We start from the raw sequence: 20,412 nt of genomic DNA, 5'->3' as shown, positions 1-20,412 counted from the left end.
GCCGAATATTTTTCTAATTATTTGCGAAACGATACGATGCTGCGTTCAAAAAATACAGCATTTTAAATCATAATTCAAAATGGCCGACGCCTAAAATGGCCGACACAGGAAAATTGGATATCATTTGACTCGACATGACTCACTGAATCTAAAGAGACCAGTTGTGTGATTTTTGGCCAAACCATTCAGTAGTTATAAGCCAAAATATGCATTTTTCATATCTCCTGACCACTAGGTGGCGCTGTGTCGAAACACTGCAGGTAGTCTCAGTTCATGCTTGTTATAACACACGCCAAGTTTGGTCTCAATATGACAAACCGTTGCCGGGATATAGCCTCACGTGCATGTTTGCGTGCTTTTCGTCAAATTTGTTTACGTGTCATTCGACAACAGTTGGACGAATCAACTTGAATTCCATAACTTTTTGTCAGCATGGTCTGAAGATGATCTGAGCCAATTTTCGTGGCAATCGGACTAACCGTCTAGGACGAGTTCGAAAAAGTAGGTTTTTCGAATAATTGAAAATAGCGAAAAAACTAAACCTTGCGATTTTTGAATTTTGGGGTTCATTCGACTTGGCATGAGCCAAGGATTCAGAGGAAAAAAGAATTTCCATTTTCTGGCTTACGGTTCAAAAGTTATTAGCATACAAACATTGAAAGTTTGGACAAGTGGTGGCGCTAGAGAGTAGGAGATAGAGACTTCAAATTTGCTATAGTTAATGTTGGGACTGTCCTCTATCAGTGTGCCAAATTATACAACTTTCCCGCAATCGGTTCTATGGGCTGCCATAGACTTGCGGCGGAAGAAGAAGAAGAAGAAATATAGCTGCAAGCAGCAATTACGGGGCCAAGCACTCCAACGGCAAATGTAGGAGCTAAGCATCGCATGAAGCATCACACCAAATTCATTAATGAGCAATAACAGCAATTTTGGAATTATTGTAATTGAAATGGCAAAAAAAATTATAATACCACCTCTAGTAGCATGATTACTTGGCTTATCAAGCTTGACCAATAGGTGGCACTGTTATAAAATCAATTTGGTGTACTCTGTGTGACTTTTCAATGACACACACAAAGTTTGGTGTCAATATGCCAAAGCATTCCAGGGATGCAGCCTCAAGTGTCATTTTCTCATTGTGCCTCAAATTCGTCGATGTGGTATGCGAAAACGGTTTTGTCTATCGACTCAAAAGCCATAACTTTGAGTCAGCATAGTCTGAAGATCATTTGATTCGAATTTGGTGAAAATCGGACCTACGGTTGATGAGGAGTTCGACAAAGTAGGTTTTCAACATAAATCAAAATGGCGGACCGGAAGTTCAGCTTACTATGGTATATTTGGTATCTATGTTATCGGCATAAACCAGGGAATATTTTGAGCCCAGTTCCATTCGAATGGGCTAATGCAATAAAAAGTTATTAGCATTTTTACAAGTGTAATTATTCATGGTTAATGAATGGTTTATTACTCTTGACCAATAGGTGGCGCTGTTACCAAATTTATGTGGCATGGTCAGTGTGAGGTGGCGATGACACATACAAAGTTTGGTGCAAATATGTCAAAGTGTTGCAGAGATACAGCCTCAAATGCATTTTGGCACCCTTCCAGCAAATTCGTTGATGCGCTAAATGAGAACCGTTACGTATATCGACACAAAATCCATAACTTTTTGCCAGCATGGTCTGAAGATGATTCACGTCAAATTTGGTGAAAATTGGGCTAACGGTCTAGGAGGAGTTTGAAAAAGTAGGTTTTCAACATTAAGCAAAATGGCGGACAGGTAGTAAGGCCAATTTTCACATTATTGGTATCAATACTCTCGGCATGACCCACAGAATATAGCGAGACCATTTTAATTTTAATAGACTAATTTATTCAAAAGTTATTAGCGTTTATGTGATATTTCATTATAACTATTGGCCACAAGGTGGCGCTGCCACCAAACTTTTTGAGTACCTTCAGGGCATGGAGCCGAATATTTTTGTAATTATTTGCGAAACGATACGATGCTGCGTTCAAAAAATACAGCATTTTGAAACATAATTCAAAATGGCCGACGCCTAAAATGGCCGACACAGGAAAATTGGATATCATTCGACTCGACATGACTCACTGAATTTAAAGAGACCAGTTGTGTGATTTTTGGCCAAACCATTCAGTAGTTATAAGCCAAAATATGCATTTTTCATATCTCCTGACCACTAGGTGGCGCTGTGTCGAAACACTGCAGGTAGTCTCAGTTCATGCTTGTTATAACACACGCCAAGTTTGGTCTCAATATGACAAACCGTTGCCGGGATATAGCCTCACGTGCATGTTTGCGTGCTTTTCTTCAAATTTGTTTACGTGTCATTCGACAACAGTTGGACGAATCAACTTGAATTCCATAACTTTTTGCCAGCATGGTCTGAAGATGATCTGAGCCAATTTTCGTGGCAATCGGACTAACCGTCTAGGACGAGTTCGAAAAAGTAGGTTTTTCGAATAATTGAAAATAGCGAAAAAACTAAACCTTGCGATTTTTGAATTTTAGGGTTCATTCGACTTGGCCTGAGCCAAGGATTCAGAGGAAAAAAGAATTTCCATTTTCTGGCTTACGGTTCAAAAGTTATTAGCATACAAACATTGAAAGTTTGGACAAGTGGTGGCGCTAGAGAGTAGGAGTTAGAGGCTTCAAATTTGCTATAGTTAATGTTGGGACTGTCCTCTATCAGTGTGCCAAATTATACAACTTTCCCGCAAACGGTTCTATGGGCTGCCATAGACTTGCGGCGGAAGAAGAAGAAGAAGAAGAAGAATAATAAATATAGCTGCAAGCAGCAATTACGGGGCCAAGCACTCCAACGGCAAATGTAGGAGCTAAGCATGGCATGGAGCATCACACCAAATGCATTAATGAGCAATAACAGCAATTTTAGGATTATTGTAATTGAAATGGCAAAAAAAAAATCATAATACCACCTCTAGTAGCATGATTACTTGGCTTATAAAGTTTGACCAATAGGTGGCACTGTTATGAAATCAATTTGGTGTACTCTGTTTGACTTTTCAATGACACACACAAAGTTTGGTGTTAATATGCCACAGCATTCCAGAGATGCAGCCTCAAGTGTCATTTTGTCATTGTGTTTCAACTTCGTCGCTTTGGTATGCGAAAACGGTTTTGTCTATCGACACAAAATCCATAACTTTGTGTCAACATAGTCTGAAGATCATCTGATTCGAATTTGGTGAAAATTGGACATACGGTTCATGAGGAGTTCGAAAAAGTAGGTTTTCCACATAAATCAAAATGGTGGACCGGAACTTCAGTAAACACTGGCATATTTGGTATCTATGTTATCGGCATAAGCCAGGGAATATTTTGAGCCAAGTTTCGTTGCAATAGGCTAATGGACTAAAAAGTTATTAGCATTTTAAAAAGTGTAATTACTCATGGTTAATGAATGGTTTATTACTCTTGACCAATAGGTGGCGCTGTTACCAAATTTATGTGGCATGGTCAGTGTGAGGTGGCGATGACACATACAAAGTTTGGTGCAAATATGTCAAAGTGTTGCAGAGATACAGCCTCAAATGCATTTTGGCACCCTTCCAGCAAATTCGTTGATGCGCTAAATGAGAACCGTTACGTATATCGACACAAAATCCATTACTTTTTGCCAGCATGGTCTGAAGATGATTCACGTCAAATTTGGTGAAAATTGGGCTAACGGTCTAGGAGGAGTTCGAAAAAGTAGGTTTTCAACATTAAGCAAAATGGCGGACAGGAAGTAAGGCCAATTTTCACATTATTGGTATCAATACTCTCGGCATGACCCACAGAATATAGCGAGACCATTTTAATTTTAATAGACTAATTTATTCAAAAGTTATTAGCGTTTATGTGATATTTCATTATAACTATTGGCCACAAGGTGGCGCTGCCACCAAACTTTTTGAGTACCTTCAGGGCATGGAGCCGAATATTTTTGTAATTATTTGCGAAACGATACGATGCTGCGTTCAAAAAATACAGCATTTTGAAACATAATTCAAAATGGCCGACGCCTAAAATGGCCGACACAGGAAAATTGGATATCATTCGACTCGACATGACTCACTGAATCTAAAGAGACCAGTTGTGTGATTTTTGGCCAAACCATTCAGTAGTTATAAGCCAAAATATGCATTTTTCATATCTCCTGACCACTAGGTGGCGCTGTGTCGAAACACAGCAGGTAGTCTCAGTTCATGCTTGTTATAACACACACCAAGTTTGGTCTCAATATGACAAACCGTTGCCGGGATATAGCCTCACGTGCATGTTTGCGTGCTTTTCGTCAAATTTGTTTACGTGTCATTCGACAACAGTTGGACGAATCAACTTGAATTCCATAACTTTTTGCCAGCATGGTCTGAAGATGATCTGAGCCAATTTTCGTGGCAATCGGACTAACCGTCTAGGACGAGTTCGAAAAAGTAGGTTTTTCGAATAATCGAAAATAGCGAAAAAACTAAACCTTGCGATTTTTGAATTTTAGGGTTCATTCGACTTGGCCTGAGCCAAGGATTCAGAGGAAAAAAGAATTTCCATTTTCTGGCTTACGGTTCAAAAGTTATTAGCATACAAACATTTAAAGTTTGGACAAGTGGTGGCGCTAGAGAGTAGGAGTTAGAGGCTTCAAATTTGCTATAGTTAATGTTGGGACTGTCCTCTATCAGTGTGCCAAATTATACAACTTTCCCGCAATCGGTTCTATGGGCTGCCATAGACTTGCGGCGGAAGAAGAAGAAGAATAATAATAAATATAGCTGCAAGCAGCAATAACGGGGCCAAGCACTACAGAAGCAAGCTTCAGACGAATGGCAGGAATGAGTAATTAAGAAAGTTTTAAGATTATTTTAGGCAAAATGGCTTGAAAACAATAAACACAACAACTAGTAATAGGATTTATTTGCTTTTCACGTGTAACCAATAGGTGGCGCTGTTACCAAATTAGTTTTGAATGGTCAGTGTGAGGTGACGATGACACATACAAAGTTTGGTGCAAATATGTCAAAGCTTTGCAGAGATACATCCTCAAATGTATTTTGGCACCCTTCTAGCAGCTTCGTTGATGTGCTAAATGAGAACCGTTTCGTATATCGACATGAAATCCATAATATTGTGCCAGCATGGTCTGAAGAATGTCCATGTCAAATTTGGTTAAAATCGGACAAACGGTCTAGGAGGAGTTCGAAAAAGTAGGTTTTCAACATTAATCAAAATGGCGGACAGGAAGTTCAGCCAAATAAGGAAAACTTGGTATACATGTTCTCAGCTTGACCCAAGGAATCTATTAAGATCAGTGACATGTCAATAGCCAGATCTTTTCAAAAGGTATTAGCCTTTATGTAAATTCAGTTATAACTTTTGACCACTAGGTGGCACTGTTTCGAAATATTTTGAGTACCTTCAGGGGATGGTGTTGTTGGCACATTCTGAGTTTCGGAATATAACACCAATGCATTTGTTTAGTATAGCCTTTTATTTCACATAAGTGTATTGAAGTCAATGGGAATTCCATGTTTTGTTGTATTATAGCGCCACCAAGAGGCTCAGTCCCACCATTTTTTTAATGTGTCATCAGAGTGAGCCCATACATATGCGTGTCAATTTTGGTGAAAATATCTCAATTCACTTCAGAGTTATAGACATTTACATGAAAAAACACGTAAAAAACGACTGACTCTTGACTTTGATTGAATATTACTACCCCTTACTATCAATATTTTTGCATTTGGGCATTGGCGTATAGCTATCGACCTATGTTTCCGAACTTCTGACGGTGGTTTCGTCTCGATCAGACAAGCGGTTTCGAAGATATAGCCAAATGTTTTTTAAGCGCTAAATCACAACGCTACACAAACCGTAAGGCGAAACCTAGCATGTTTGGTATTGTAGGACTCGGTAAGGTTTCAGGAGTCTAATTTGATGAGTCTCGTGAAAATAAGTCAACCACACCCAGAGTTATAAGCGTTTAAACAAAGATGATCACCACTAGGTGGCGCTGTTTCGAAACTTCTCACGCTCCTTCAGGACATTGTGCTGATTACCCATACCAAGTTTCGTAACAATCCGTTGCTGCGTTCTTAAAATACAGCATTTTAGCACAAAATTCTAAATGGCCGACAGTCAAAATGGCCGAGATGGTAAAATTGGATATCAGTTGACTCGGCATGTTTCCCTGAATCTAACAAGACCAATTTTATGATTTTTGGACAAACTGTTCAGAAGTTATAAGCAAAAATAGCAGTTTTTCATATCTCCGGACCAGTAGGTGGCGCTGCGCCGAAACGCAGCATGTAGCCTCAGGTCATGCTTGTTATGACATGAACCAAGTTTGGTCTGAATAGGATAAGTCATTGCCGAGATACAGCCTTACGACTGTTTTTGTAAGCACTACGTAAAATTTGTTAGAGCGTTTATCGAAAACGGTTTGACGAATCAATTTGATTTGCATAACTTTTTGTCAACACTGCCTGAGGATGATATGGTTCAATTTTTGTGCGAATCGGACAAACCGTCTAGGACGAGTTCGAAAAAGTAGGTTTTTAAAAAAATTCAAAATGGCGGCCAAATTTTTATGAAGAAAATGACTTCGTAGGGTGCAATGGAATCGGCATGAGCTCAGAAATCAGAGGAAAAAAGAATTTTGTTGATTGGCCTTACGGTCAAAAAGTTATTAACAAAATAAAAGTGAAACTTTGGACAGTTGGTGGCGCTATAGGGAATGTCTTAGACACACCAAAATTGGTGTACTTAATGTTGGCACTGTCCTCTATCAGAATGTCAAACCAAAACAACTTTCCCGCATTCGGTTCTATGGGCTGCCATAGACTCCCAGTCGGAAGAATAATAATAATAATAATAAGAACGCCAACAAAAACAATAGGTGCCTCGCACCTTCGGTGCTTGGCCCCTAATAACGCCAACGAAAACAATAGGTGCCTACGCACCTTCGGTGCTTGGCCCCTAAATATAGCTGCAAGCAGCAATTACGGGGCCAAGCACTCCAACGGCAAATGTAGGAGCTAAGCATGGCATGAAGCATCACACCAAATACATTAATGAGCAATAACAGTAATTTTGGAATTATTGTAATTGAAATGGCAAAAAAAAAATCATAATACCACCTCTAGTAGCATGATTACTTGGCTTATAAAGTTTGACCAATAGGTGGCACTGTTATGAAATCAATTTGGTGTACTCTGTTTGACTTTTCAATGACACACACAAAGTTTGGTGTTAATATGCCACAGCATTCCAGAGATGCAGCCTCAAGTGTCATTTTGTCATTGTGTTTCAACTTCGTCGCTTTGGTATGCGAAAACGGTTTTGTCTATCGACACAAAATCCATAACTTTGTGTCAACATAGTCTGAAGATCATCTGATTCGAATTTGGTGAAAATTGGACATACGGTTCATGAGGAGTTCGAAAAAGTAGGTTTTCCACATAAATCAAAATGGTGGACCGGAACTTCAGTAAACACTGGCATATTTGGTATCTATGTTATCGGCATAAGCCAGGGAATATTTTGAGCCCAGTTTCGTTGCAATAGGCTAATGGACTAAAAAGTTATTAGCATTTTAAAAAGTGTAATTACTCATGGTTAATGAATGGTTTATTACTCTTGACCAATAGGTGGCGCTGTTACCAAATTTATGTGGCATGGTCAGTGTGAGGTGGCGATGACACATACAAAGTTTGGTGCAAATATGTCAAAGTGTTGCAGAGATACAGCCTCAAATGCATTTTGGCACCCTTCCAGCAAATTCGTTGATGCGCTAAATGAGAACCGTTACGTATATCGACACAAAATCCATAACTTTTTGCCAGCATGGTCTGAAGATGATTCACGTCAAATTTGGTGAAAATCGGGCTAACGGTCTAGGAGGAGTTCGAAAAAGTAGGTTTTCAACATTAAGCAAAATGGCGGACAGGAAGTAAGGCCAATTTTCACATTATTGGTATCAATACTCTCGGCATGACCCATAGAATATAGCGAGACCATTTTAATTTTAATAGACTAATTTATTCAAAAGTTATTAGCGTTTATGTGATATTTCATTATAACTATTGGCCACAAGGTGGCGCTGCCACCAAACTTTTTGAGTACCTTCAGGGCATGGAGCCGAATATTTTTGTAATTATTTGCGAAACGATACGATGCTGCGTTCAAAAAATACAGCATTTTGAAACATAATTCAAAATGGCCGACGCCTAAAATGGCCGACACAGGAAAATTGGATATCATTCGACTCGACATGACTCACTGAATCTAAAGAGACCAGTTGTGTGATTTTTGGCCAAACCATTCAGTAGTTATAAGCCAAAATATGCATTTTTCATATCTCCTGACCACTAGGTGGCGCTGTGTCGAAACACAGCAGGTAGTCTCAGTTCATGGTTGTTATAACACACGCCAAGTTTGGTCTCAATATGACAAACCGTTGCCGGGATATAGCCTCACGTGCATGTTTGCGTGCTTTTCGTCAAATTTGTTTACGTGTCATTCGAAAACAGTTGGACGAATCAACTTGAATTCCATAACTTTTTGCCAGCATGGTCTGAAGATGATCTGAGCCAATTTTCGTGGCAATCGGACTAACCGTCTAGGACGAGTTCGAAAAAGTAGGTTTTTCGAATAATTGAAAATAGCGAAAAAACTAAACCTTGCGATTTTTGAATTTCGGGATTCATTCGACTTGGCTTGAGCCAAGGATTCAGAGGAAAAAAGAATTTCCATTTTCTGGCTTACGGTTCAAAAGTTATTAGCATATAAACATTGAAAGTTTGGACAAGTGGTGGCGCTAGAGAGTTGGAGTTAGAGACTTCAAATTTGCTATAGTTAATGGTGGGACTGTCCTCTATCAGTGTGCCAAATTATACAACTTTCCCGCAATCGGTTCTATGGGCTGCCATAGACTTGCGGCGGAAGAAGAAGAAGAAGAAGAATAATAATAAATATAGCTGCAAGCAGCAATTACGGGGCCAAGCACTCCAACGGCAAATGTAGGAGATAAGCATGGCATGAAGCATCACACCAAATACATTTATAAGCAATAACAGCAATTATAGGATTATTGTAATTGAAATGGCAAAACAATCATAATACCACCTCTAGTAGCATGATTACTTGGCTTATCAAATTTGACCAATAGGTGGCACTGTTATAAAATCAATTTGGTGTACTCTGTGTGACTTTTCAATGACACACACAAAGTTTGGTGTCAATATGCGAAAGCATTCCATGGATAAAGCCTCAAGTGTCATTTTCTCATTGTGCCTCAAATTCGTCGATGTGGTATGCGAAAACGGTTTTGTCTATCGACACAAAATCCATAACTTTGAGTCAGCATAGTCAGAAGATCATTTGATTCGAATTTGGTGAAAATCGGACATACGGTTGATGAGGAGTTTGAAAAAGTATGTTTTCAACATAAATCAAAATGGCGGACCGGAAGTTCAGCTTACTATGGTATATTTGGTATCTATGTTATCGGCATAAGCCAGGGAATATTTTGAGCCCAGTTTCATTCAAATAGGCTAATGCAATAAAAAGTTATTAGCATTTTAAAAAGTGTAATTACTCATGGTTAATGAATGGTTTATTACTCTTGACCAATAGGTGGCGCTGTTACCAAATTTATGTGGCATGGTCAGTGTGAGGTGGCGATGACACATACAAAATTTGGTGCAAATATGTCAAAGTGTTGCAGAGATACAGCCTCAAATGCATTTTGGCACCCTTCCAGCAAATTCGTTGATGCGCTAAATGAGAACCGTTACGTATATCAACACGAAATCCATAACTTTTTGCCAGCATGGTCTGATGATGATTCACGTCAAATTTGGTGAAAATTGGACTAACGGTCTAGGAGGAGTTTGAAAAAGTAGGTTTTCAACATTAAGCAAAATGGCGGACAGGAAGTAAGGCCAATTTTCACATAATTGCTATCAATGCTCTCGGCATGACCCACAGAATATAGCGAGATCATTTTAATTTTAATAGTCTAATTTATTCAAAAGTTATTAGCATTTATGTGATATTTCATTATAACTATTGGCCACAAGGTGGCGCTGCCACCAAACTTTTTGAGTACCTTCAGGGCATGGAGCCGAATATTTTTGTAATTATTTGCGAAACGATATGATGCTGCGTTCAAAAAATACAGCATTTTAAAACATAATTCAAAATGGCCGACGCTTAAAATGGCCGACACAGGAAAATTGGATATCATTCGACTCGCCATGACTCACTGAATCTAAAGAGACCAGTTGTGTGATTTTTTGCCAAACCAATCAGAAGTTATAAGCCAAAATATGCATTTTTCATATCTCCTGACCACTAGGTGGCGCTGTGTTGAAACACTGCAGGTAGTCTCAGGTCATGCTTATTATAACACACACCAAGTTTGGTCTCAATATGCCAAACCGTTGCTGAGATATAGCCTCACGTGTATTTTTGCGTGCTTTTCATCATATTTTTTCACGTGTCATTCGAGAACGGTTGGAGGAATCAACTTGAATTCCATAACTTTTAGCCAACATGGTCTGAAGATGATCTGAGCCAATTTTCGTGAAAATCGGACAAACCGTCTAGGACGAGTTCGAAAAAGTATGTTTTTCGAACAATCGAAAATAGCGGAAAAACTAAACCTTGCGATTTTTGAATTTTGGGGTTCATTCGACTTGGCATGAGCCAAGGATTCAGAGGAAAAAAGAATTTCCATTTTCTGGCTTACGGTTCAAAAGTTATTAGCATACAAACATTGAAAGTTTGGACAAGTGGTGGCGCTAGAGAGTAGGAGTTAGAGACTTCAAATTAGCTATAGTTAATGTTGGGACTGTCCTCTATCAGTGTGCCAAATTATACAACTTTCCCGCAATCGGTTCTATGGGCTGCCATAGACTTGCGGCGGAAGAAGAAGAAGAAGAATAATAACGCCAACGAAAACAATAGGTGCCTACGCACCTTCGGTGCTTGGCCCCTAATATAGCTGCAAGCAGCAATTACGGGGCCAAGCACTCCAACGGCAAATGTAGGAGCTAAGCATCGCATGAAGCATCACACCAAATTCATTAATGAGCAATAACAGCAATTTTGGAATTATTGTAATTGAAATGGCAAAAAAAAATCATAATACCACCTCTAGTAGCATGATTACTTGGCTTATCAAGCTTGACCAATAGGTGGCACTGTTATAAAATCAATTTGGTGTACTCTGTGTGACTTTTCAATGACACACACAAAGTTTGGTGTCAATATGCCAAAGCATTCCAGGGATACAGCCTCAAGTGTCATTTTCTCATTGTGCCTCAAATTCGTCGATGTGGTATGCGAAAACGGTTTTGTCTATCGACTCAAAAGCCATAACTTTGAGTCAGCATAGTCTGAAGATCATTTGATTCGAATTTGGTGAAAATCGGACCTACGGTTGATGAGGAGTTCGAAAAAGTAGGTTTTCAACATAAATCAAAATGGCGGACAGGAAGTTCGGCTTACTCTGGCATATATGGTATCTATGTTGTCGGCATAAGCCAGGGAATATTTTGAGGCCAGTGTCATTACAATAGGCTAATGCATTAAAAAGTTACTAGCATTTTTATAAGTGTAATTATTCATAGTTAATGAATGGTTCATTACTCTAGACCAATAGGTGGCGCTGTTACCAAATTTATGTGGCATGGTCAGTGTCAGGTGGCGATGACACATACAAAGTTTGGTGCAAAAATGTCAAAGCGTTGCAGAGATACAGCCTCAAATGCATTTTGGCACCCTTCCAGCAAATTCGTTGATGCGCTAAATCAGAACCGTTTTGTATATCGACACGAAATCCATAACTTTTTGCCAGCATGGTCTGAAGATGATTCACGTCAAATTTGGTGAAAATCGGACTAACGGTCTAGGAGGAGTTCGAAAAAGTAGGTTTTCAACATTAATCAAAATGGCGGACAGGAAGTATGGCCAATTTTGGCATAATTGGTATCTATGTTCTCGGCATGACCCAAAGAATACGGCGAGACCATTTGCATTTCAATTGTCTAATTTACTCAAAAGTTATTAGCATTTTTGTGATAATTCATTATAACTCTTGACCACAAGGTGGCGCTGCCACCAAGCTTTTTGAGTACATTCAGGGCATGGAGCCGAATATTTTTGTAATTATTTGCGAAACGATACGATGCTGCGTTGAAAAAATACAGCATTTTAAAACATAATTCAAAATGGCCGACGCCTAAAATGGCTGACACGGGAAATTTGCATATCATACGACTCGACATGACTCACTGAATCTAAAGAGACCAGTTGTGTGATTTTTGGCCAAACCATTCAGAAGATATAAGACAAAATATGCATTTTTCATATCTCCTGACCACTAGGTGGCGCTGTGTCGAAACACTGCAGGTAGTCTCAGGTCTTGCTTATTATAACACACACCAAGTTTGGTCTCAATATGCCAAACCGTTGCTGAGATATAGCCTCAAGTGCATTTTTGCGTGCTTTTCGTCAAATTTGTTTACGTGTCATTCGACAATGGTTGGACGAATCAACTTGAATTCCATAACTTTTTGCCAGCATGGTCTGAAGATGATCTGAGCCAATTTTCGTGGCAATCGGACTAACCGTCTAGCACGAGTTCGAAAAAGTAGGTTTTTCGAAAAATTGAAAATAGCGAAAAAACTAAACCTTGCGATTTTTGAATTTTGGGGTTCATTCGACTTGGCATGAGCCAAGGATTCAGAGGAAAAAAGAATTTCCATTTTCTGGCTTACGGTTCAAAAGTTATTAGCATACAAACATTGAAAGTTTGGACAAGTGGTGGCGCTAGAGAGTAGGAGTTAGAGACTTCAAATTAGCTATAGTTAATGTTGGGACTGTCCTCTATCAGTGTGCCAAATTATACAACTTTCCCGCAATCGGTTCTATGGGCTGCCATAGACTTGCGGCGGAAGAAGAAGAAGAAGAAGAAGAAGCAGAATAATAATAACGCCAACGATTACAATAGGTGCCTACGCACCTTCGGTGCTTGGCCCCTAATAACGCCAACGAAAACAATAGGTGCCTACGCACCTTCGGTGCTTGGCCCCTAAATATAGCTGCAAGCAGCAATTACGGGGCCAAGCACTCCAACGGCAAATGTAGGAGCTAAGCATGGCATGAAGCATCACACCAAATACATTAATGAGCAATAACAGTAATTTTGGAATTATTGTAATTGAAATGGCAAAAAAAAATCATAATACCACCTCTAGTAGCATGATTACTTGGCTTATAAAGTTTGACCAATAGGTGGCACTGTTATGAAATCAATTTGGTGTACTCTGTTTGACTTTTCAATGACACACACAAAGTTTGGTGTTAATATGCCACAGCATTCCAGAGATGCAGCCTCAAGTGTCATTTTGTCATTGTGTTTCAACTTCGTCGCTTTGGTATGCGAAAACGGTTTTGTCTATCGACACAAAATCCATAACTTTGTGTCAACATAGTCTGAAGATCATCTGATTCGAATTTGGTGAAAATTGGACATACGGTTCATGAGGAGTTCGAAAAAGTAGGTTTTCCACATAAATCAAAATGGTGGACCGGAACTTCAGTAAACACTGGCATATTTGGTATCTATGTTATCGGCATAAGCCAGGGAATATTTTGAGCCCAGTTCCGTTGCAATAGGCTAATGGACTAAAAAGTTATTAGCATTTTAAAAAGTGTAATTACTCATGGTTAATGAATGGTTTATTACTCTTGACCAATAGGTGGCGCTGTTACCAAATTTATGTGGCATGGTCAGTGTGAGGTGGCGATAACACATACAAAGTTTGGTGCAAATATGTCAAAGTTTTGCAGAGATACAGCCTCAAATGCATTTTGGCACCCTTCCAGCAAATTCGTTGATGCGCTAAATGAGAACCGTTACGTATATCGACACAAAATCCATAACTTTTTGCCAGCATGGTCTGAAGATGATGCACGTCAAATTTGGTGAAAATTGGGCTAACGGTCTAGGAGGAGTTCGAAAAAGTAGGTTTTCAACATTAAGCAAAATGGCGGACAGGAAGTAAGGCCAATTTTCACATTATTGGTATCAATACTCTCGGCATGACCCACAGAATATAGCGAGACCATTTTAATTTTAATAGACTAATTTATTCAAAAGTTATTAGCATTTATGTGATATTTCATTATAACTATTGGCCACAAGGTGGCGCTGCCACCAAACTTTTTGAGTACCTTCAGGGCATGGAGCCGAATATTTTTGTAATTATTTGCGAAACGATACGATGCTGCGTTCAAAAAATACAGCATTTTAAATCATTATTCAAAATGGCCGACGCCTAAAATGGCCGACACAGGAAAATTGGATATCATTTGACTCGACATGACTCACTGAATCTAAAGAGACCAGTTGTGTGATTTTTGGCCAAACCATTCAGTAGTTATAAGCCAAAATATGCATTTTTCATATCTCCTGACCACTAGGTGGCGCTGTGTCGAAACACAGCAGGTAGTCTCAGTTCATGCTTGTTATAACACACGCCAAGTTTGGTCTCAATATGACAAACCGTTGCCGGGATATAGCCTCACGTGCATGTTTGCGTGCTTTTCGTCAAATTTGTTTACGTGTCATTCGACAACAGTTGGACCAATCAACTTGAATTCCATAACTTTTTGCCAGCATGGTCTGAAGATGATCTGAGCCAATTTTCGTGGCAATCGGACTAACCGTCTAGGACGAGTTCGAAAAAGTAGGTTTTTCGAATAATTGAAAATAGCGAAAAAACTAAACCTTGCGATTTTTGAATTTTGGGGTTCATTCGACTTGGCATGAGCCAAGGATTCAGAGGAAAAAAGAATTTCCATTTTCTGGCTTACGGTTCAAAAGTTATTAGCATACAAACATTGAAAGTTTGGACAAGTGGTGGCGCTAGAGAGTAGGAGATAGAGACTTCAAATTTGCTATAGTTAATGTTGGGACTGTCCTCTATCAGTGTGCCAAATTATACAACTTTCCCGCAATCGGTTCTATGGGCTGCCATAGACTTGCGGCGGAAGAAGAAGAAGAAGAAGAAGAAATATAGCTGCAAGCAGCAATTACGGGGCCAAGCACTCCAACGGCAAATGTAGTAGCTAAGCATCGCATAAAGCATCACACCAAATACATTAATGAGCAATAACAGCAATTTTGGAATTATTGTATTTGAAATGGCAAAAAAAAAAAACACCAATACCACCTCTAGTAGCATGATTACTTGGTTTATCAAGCTTGACCAATAGGTGACACTGTTATGAAATCTATTTGGTGTACTCTGTGTGACTTTTCAATGACACACACAAAGTTTGGTGTCAATATGCCAAAGCATTCCAGGGATACAGCCTCAAGTGTCATTTTCTCATTGTGCCTCAAATTCGTCGATGTGGTATGCGAAAACGGTTTTGTCTATCGACTCAAAATCCATAACTTTGAATCAGTATAGCCTGAAGATCATTTGATTCGAATTTGGTGAAAATCGGACATACGGTTGATCAGGAGTTCGAAAAAGTATGTTTTCAACATAAATCAAAATGGCGGACCGGAAGTTCAGCTTACCGTGGTATATTTGGTATCTATGTTATCGGCATAAGCCAGGGAATATTTTGAGCCCAGTTTCCTTCAAATAGGCTAATGCATTAAAAAGTTATTAGCATTTTAAAAAGTGTAATTACTCATGGTTAATGAATGGTTTATTACTCTTGACCAATAGGTGGCGCTGTTACCAAATTTATGTGGCATGGTCAGTGTGAGGTGGCGATGACACATACAAAGTTTGGTGCAAATATGTCAAAGTGTTGCAGAGATACAGCCTCAAATGCATTTTGGCACCCTTCCAGCAAATTCGTTGATGCGCTAAATGAGAACCGTTACGTATATCGACACAAAATCCATAACTTTTTGCCAGCATGGTCTGAAGATGATGCACGTCAAATTTGGTGAAAATTGGGCTAACGGTCTAGGAGGAGTTCGAAAAAGTAGGTTTTCAACATTAAGCAAAATGGCGGACAGGAAGTAAGGCCAATTTCACATTATTGGTATCAATACTCTCGGCATGACCCACAGAATATAGCGAGACCATTTTAATTTTAATAGACTAATTTATTCAAAAGTTATTAGCATTTATGTGATATTTCATTATAACTATTGGCCACAAGGTGGCGCTGCCACCAAACTTTTTGAGTACCTTCAGGGCATGGAGCCGAATATTTTTGTAATTATTTGCGAAACGATACGATGCTGCGTTCAAAAAATACAGCATTTTAAATCATAATTCAAAATGGCCGACGCCTAAAATGGCCGACACAGGAAAATTGGATATCATTTGACTCGACATGACTCACTGAATCTAAAGAGACCAGTTGTGTGATTTTTGGCCAAACCATTCAGTAGTTATAAGCCAAAATATGCATTTTTCATATCTCCTGACCACTAGGTGGCGCTGTGTCGAAACACAGCAGGTAGTCTCAGTTCATGCTTGTTATAACACACGCCAAGTTTGGTCTCAATATGACAAACCGTTGCCGGGATATAGCCTCACGTGCATGTTTGCGTGCTTTTCGTCAAATTTGTTTACGTGTCATTCGACAACAGTTGGACCAATCAACTTGAATTCCATAACTTTTTGCCAGCATGGTCTGAAGATGATCTGAGCCAATTTTCGTGGCAATCGGACTAACCGTCTAGGACGAGTTCGAAAAAGTAGGTTTTTCGAATAATTGAAAATAGCGAAAAAACTAAACCTTGCGATTTTTGAATTTTGGGGTTCATTCGACTTGGCATGAGCCAAGGATTCAGAGGAAAAAAGAATTTCCATTTTCTGGCTTACGGTTCAAAAGTTATTAGCATACAAACATTGAAAGTTTGGACAAGTGGTGGCGCTAGAGAGTAGGAGATAGAGACTTCAAATTTGCTATAGTTAATGTTGGGACTGTCCTCTATCAGTGTGCCAAATTATACAACTTTCCCGCAATCGGTTCTATGGGCTGCCATAGACTTGCGGCGGAAGAAGAAGAAGAAGAAGAAGAAATATAGCTGCAAGCAGCAATTACGGGGCCAAGCACTCCAACGGCAAATGTAGTAGCTAAGCATCGCATAAAGCATCACACCAAATACATTAATGAGCAATAACAGCAATTTTGGAATTATTGTATTTGAAATGGCAAAAAAAAAAAACACCAATACCACCTCTAGTAGCATGATTACTTGGTTTATCAAGCTTGACCAATAGGTGACACTGTTATGAAATCTATTTGGTGTACTCTGTGTGACTTTTCTATGACACACACAAAGTTTGGTGTCAATATGCCAAAGCATTCCAGGGATACAGCCTCAAGTGTCATTTTCTCATTGTGCCTCAAATTCGTCGATGTGGTATGCGAAAACGGTTTTGTCTATCGACTCAAAATCCATAACTTTGAATCAGTATAGCCTGAAGATCATTTGATTCGAATTTGGTGAAAATCGGACATACGGTTGATCAGGAGTTCGAAAAAGTATGTTTTCAACATAAATCAAAATGGCGGACCGGAAGTTCAGCTTACCGTGGTATATTTGGTATCTATGTTATCGGCATAAGCCAGGGAATATTTTGAGCCCAGTTTCCTTCAAATAGGCTAATGCATTAAAAAGTTATTAGCATTTTAAAAAGTGTAATTACTCATGGTTAATGAATGGTTTATTACTCTTGACCAATAGGTGGCGCTGTTACCAAATTTATGTGGCATGGTCAGTGTGAGGTGGCGATGACACATACAAAGTTTGGTGCAAATATGTCAAAGTGTTGCAGAGATACAGCCTCAAATGCATTTTGGCACCCTTCCAGCAAATTCGTTGATGCGCTAAATGAGAACCGTTACGTATATCGACACAAAATCCATAACTTTTTGCCAGCATGGTCTGAAGATGATGCACGTCAAATTTGGTGAAAATTGGGCTAACGGTCTAGGAGGAGTTCGAAAAAGTAGGTTTTCAACATTAAGCAAAATGGCGGACAGGAAGTAAGGCCAATTTCACATTATTGGTATCAATACTCTCGGCATGACCCACAGAATATAGCGAGACCATTTTAATTTTAATAGACTAATTTATTCAAAAGTTATTAGCATTTATGTGATATTTCATTATAACTATTGGCCACAAGGTGGCGCTGCCACCAAACTTTTTGAGTACCTTCAGGGCATGGAGCCGAATATTTTTGTAATTATTTGCGAAACGATACGATGCTGCGTTCAAAAAATACAGCATTTTAAATCATAATTCAAAATGGCCGACGCCTAAAATGGCCGACACAGGAAAATTGGATATCATTTGACTCGACATGACTCACTGAATCTAAAGAGACCAGTTGTGTGATTTTTGGCCAAACCATTCAGTAGTTATAAGCCAAAATATGCATTTTTCATATCTCCTGACCACTAGGTGGCGCTGTGTCGAAACACTGCAGGTAGTCTCAGTTCATGCTTGTTATAACACACGCCAAGTTTGGTCTCAATATGACAAACCGTTGCCGGGATATAGCCTCACGTGCATGTTTGCATGCTTTTCGTCAAATTTGTTTACGTGTCATTCGACAACAGTTGGACGAATCAACTTGAATTCCATAACTTTTTGCCAGCATGGTCTGAAGACGATCTGAGCCAATTTTCGTGGCAATCGGACTAACCGTCTAGGACGAGTTCGAAAAAGTAGGTTTTTCGAATAATTGAAAATAGCGAAAAAACTAAACCTTGCGATTTTTGAATTTTGGGGTTCATTCGACTTGGCATGAGCCAAGGATTCAGAGGAAAAAAGAATTTCCATTTTCTGGCTTACGGTTCAAAAGTTATTAGCATACAAACATTGAAAGTTTGGACAAGTGGTGGCGCTAGAGAGTAGGAGATAGAGACTTCAAATTTGCTATAGTTAATGTTGGGACTGTCCTCTATCAGTGTGCCAAATTATACAACTTTCCCGCAATCGGTTCTATGGGCTGCCATAGACTTGCGGCGGAAGAAGAAGAATAATAATAACGCCAACGATTACAATAGGTGCCTACGCACCTTCGGTGCTTGGCCCCTAATAAATATAGCTGCAAGCAGCAATCACGGGGCCAAGCATTCCAGCGGCAACATCAGGAGCTAAGCATATGTAGCATCAGACCAAATGCAACAATGAATAATGAAATTAATAATTGCATGATTGTAATTGAAATGGCTGAAAATCGTTAATAAAAGTTCCACAGCGAGGAGCTAAGCATGGCATGGAGCATCAGACCAAATGCAACGAGTAAGAAAAGCAATTATTGGAAGAGTGTAATTGAAACAGCCAGTAAAACTCCAGTAAAATGATGCATTATCATTTTTGGAAAATAGTTGGCGCTGTAATCAAATTGCTTTGTTGTGTTCTGTGGGAGGTGACAATGTTGTGGGCAATTTCTTTCAAAATACTTACAGACCTTTAGGGCAATGAGTCGAACATGCCCACCGAGTTTCGTTCCGATCGACTTCTATTAACCTTGTCAAATAGGTGCTTAAAGTTGTTTGGCCAATGGCGGCCATGTTTTTTAAGATAAGTGAAATTCCTCATAGAGCACTTGTGCCACATTGGGCCATATCAATTTTCAAGTTGATTGGATCAGCGGTTGCTTAGTTATAGCCATTTTAGTTTTTTTTTTCATCCTGTAGCGCCACCAAGTGGCAGATATGGAAAAAAAAATAATTTGACTAAAGTTTTTGTTCATGCATATGAGTTCTGAGTTTGGTGAAGATATCTCATTTTGTTCCCGAGTTATAGCCTTTTTCATAAAATTGGTCCACGAATTTGAATGTTTGGGTCACCTGGTTTTTTGTTCAGTCTTGATCAAACCACTGCAGTAATATTCTCAGGACTCTCTAGATCAATAACTTTGAAAAAATATGTTGTATTTTGTCCTTTGGTTAGATAACATTTAAACAGGCCTAAAAAACAAAAGATTTTTGTTGTGAATGGCATTAAACTGCAAAAAAAAAGGGGTAATATAATCACACATGCATTAGATCTGTATTTTTTCTAAACAATCATGCAAAATTTAACAGAGATTAGGTAAAAAAGAACACTGTAATATTTATAAAGCTTCAAAACCCAGTGTTGAATAAAAAAATTGCAATTATAACCACTAGATGTCACCGGAAGACCACTAATGAGCTCAGTAAAGACTAAAACATTACAGTTTATGGGCTTGTTGAGGGATTCATCTAGAAAAAATGTATATTACTATTATTTAATATTACTGTTCAAGCATTTCAGATCACATTGAGTCAAAGTTTACCAATTTATTCATACAGATATATCTAATGTTTATAATTATGCCAGATTATGATTGCAA

The 20,412-nt window shown here is 39.0% G+C and overlaps 2 long non-coding RNA genes across 2 annotated transcripts in view; one reads left to right on the top strand and one right to left on the bottom strand.

Annotated features, from left to right (window-relative positions):
- LOC127971319 (uncharacterized) overlaps positions 1-2,940 on the bottom strand; it is a 39,768-nt gene extending 36,828 nt beyond the window's left edge. The window contains exon 1 of the long non-coding RNA XR_008156785.1: positions 1,963-2,940. This is a non-coding gene — a long non-coding RNA (uncharacterized LOC127971319). The remainder of the gene's footprint in view (positions 1-1,962) is intronic.
- On the top strand, positions 32-19,915 carry LOC127971310 (uncharacterized). Its single transcript, XR_008156783.1, has 3 exons — positions 32-1,786; positions 3,777-4,226; positions 18,514-19,915. It is a non-coding gene; the product is annotated as an uncharacterized LOC127971310 (long non-coding RNA).
- The last annotated feature ends 497 nt before the right edge of the window (positions 19,916-20,412 follow it).

Source organism: Carassius gibelio, chromosome A4, assembly GCF_023724105.1.
Source record: "Carassius gibelio isolate Cgi1373 ecotype wild population from Czech Republic chromosome A4, carGib1.2-hapl.c, whole genome shotgun sequence".
In the NCBI taxonomy this organism is placed as follows: domain Eukaryota; kingdom Metazoa; phylum Chordata; class Actinopteri; order Cypriniformes; family Cyprinidae; genus Carassius; species Carassius gibelio.
This window is presented reverse-complemented; position numbering and strand designations above follow the sequence as displayed.